Source organism: Chinchilla lanigera, unplaced genomic scaffold (assembly GCF_000276665.1).
Source record: "Chinchilla lanigera isolate Chin_1 unplaced genomic scaffold, ChiLan1.0 scaffold00144, whole genome shotgun sequence".
NCBI lineage: Eukaryota > Metazoa > Chordata > Mammalia > Rodentia > Chinchillidae > Chinchilla > Chinchilla lanigera.
In genome coordinates this window covers 2,422,927-2,425,070 of record NW_004955545.1, presented here as the reverse complement: position 1 = coordinate 2,425,070, position 2,144 = coordinate 2,422,927, and the positions used below count along the sequence as shown (strand labels likewise).

The following is a 2,144-nucleotide window of genomic DNA, read 5'->3' as shown; positions in this document are numbered from 1 at the left end:
ACAATAGGATAAAGTGTAGAGACCAAGCTGAGTGTTCTGTCTTATAGCAGGAGGTGGCTCTGCACAGGAGGGTGTAGGGTTTTCTTTTTCTTTCTATAATTTTTTTTTTTTTTTTTTGTCTTTTTGAGACAAGGTCTCACTCTGCAGTTCAGGCTGGCCTTGAACTCACTTTGTAGCCCAGGCTGGACTGGCACTAGCAACGATCCTCCTGCCTCAGCCTCCCTAGTGCTGGGATTACAGGCGTGTGCCACCACGCCCAGCTGGGTGTAGGGTTTTCGTTTAGCTCAGGCTTTGTTGAACAGAGGTGTCTGCCTTCGAAAACTGCCCTCAGAACCTCAGGCCTTATCTTGGCAGTGAAAGGGTCAAGCACATCTTGTCTTTTCCTCCCTGAGTGGGCATCCTGTCATTTCTGGCCCTGTAAACCAGAAGGCAGAGGGGAATATAGGCTGCTCCAGAAATAGAAAAGTGATCCAATCCAGCAACCCCTGAGCTCCCACTGTGGGCTGCCCCAAGCAGTCCCCAGGCCGCTACAGTGGCACGTGTACCTTGTCATGCAGCTGAGTGTCAGTGCTGCCTGTCAGACAGAGCGTGGGCAGTGTCTGCAATATTCCTTACTTGTTTCCAGCTTTGGGGGTGGCTCTGATTTTTCTCACATCGAGTTCTTTCTCACACCACTATTCACCACAGGACTGACTTAGCTGGTGTATTTGCATGTTTGGTACCATATGTACACATGGATGTCTGTGCTTGTCATTGTGTATTGTTGACTTTGAGTAGGGTGGATATTGGAGGCAGCCAATCTGGTTATATTATTATTATTAATTTTTCTTATTTGGTTTTTTTTACACTGGGGTCTCACTGTGTAGCCCAGGCTGGCCTCAGACTCATAGCGATCTTCCTACTAGAGTGTCCCAAGTGATTAAATTACAGGTATGCACCCCCATGCCTAGTGCGTTTTTTTATTGTTTATTAAAGCAGTGGTGATTGGTGAAAGGAACTGGAAGGAAGGTCTGATTTCTTTGCTTAAGATAAATATGTTAGCTGGGCATGGTGGTGCGTGCCTGTAATCCCAGCACTCAGGAAGCTGAGGCAGGAGGATTGTTGTGAGTTTGAGACCAGCCTGCGCTGCAAAGTGAGCTCAAGGCCAGCCTGAACTGCATAGTGAGACCCTGTTTTAAAAAGACAAAAATAAATGAATAAATAATGTTATGAAGACTATGGAGCTGTCATAGAACTTCAGTAAATTTGCAGGTCACACACCTAGCTGTTTACAGATAGGAAATTCTGAGATAATTTAAGGCTGTCAAAAGAAAAAGAAGGAAAGAGGGGTGCTGGAAGGGACAGAGTAGCAGTTACTTTATTAGACCGGTGATTGTTTTAAAAACTTTTTTTCTTAACACTGTGGTGGCTTGATATTATGAAAGGTTTTTTTTTTTTTTTAACCTTTTTTAGTACCAGAAATTGAACTCAGGACCTCATGCTTGCCAGCCGGGCACTGCACCACTGAGCTAACTCCCAAGCCTGGAAGTTTTTGTTTTGTATTTTGTCTTTTTTTTTTTTTTTTTCCTCCGGTACCAGGAACCAAACTCACGACCTTGCGCTTGCCAGGCAGGCGCTTTTGCCGCTGAGCTAAATCCCCATCCCCTGTATTTTGTCTTTTGAGACAGGGTCTTCCTATGTAGTCCAAGATGGCCTTGAACTCATTATGTAACCCATTATGTCCTTGAACTCACAATCTTCTAGCCACAACCTCCCTTCCAATTGCTGGGATTACAGGTGTGCACCGCCATGCCTGGCTACAAACTATTTTTTTTTTTTTTTTTTTTTGAGACAGGGTCTCCCTATGTAGTTCAGGCTTGCCTTGAACTCACTATGTAGCCCAGGCTACCTGGAATTTGGTGGCAATCCTTCTTCCTCAGCTTCCAGAGTATTGGGATTACAGGCGTGCGTTACCACAGCCTCTGACTTTACAGAACTAGTTTTTGTTCTAAAGGAGATTATAATTTGTGGAGGAGTTTTGGTGTGATGGAGAAAAAAAATGCTGAGCCCTCTCAGATTTAACTGTTCGTGATTAGAGCTTTCCAAAATAGGGGCTATTAATAAGGTATTTTTTATTGTTTTTTGTTTTTAGTTTTTTTTTTTTT

At 43.8% G+C, this 2,144-nt stretch overlaps 1 protein-coding gene across 1 annotated transcript in view; it reads right to left on the bottom strand.

The window, feature by feature from the left end:
* Positions 1–2,144, bottom strand: part of Tmem79 (transmembrane protein 79) — a 15,892-nt gene that overhangs the window by 11,415 nt on the left and 2,333 nt on the right. The window lies entirely within an intron of this gene.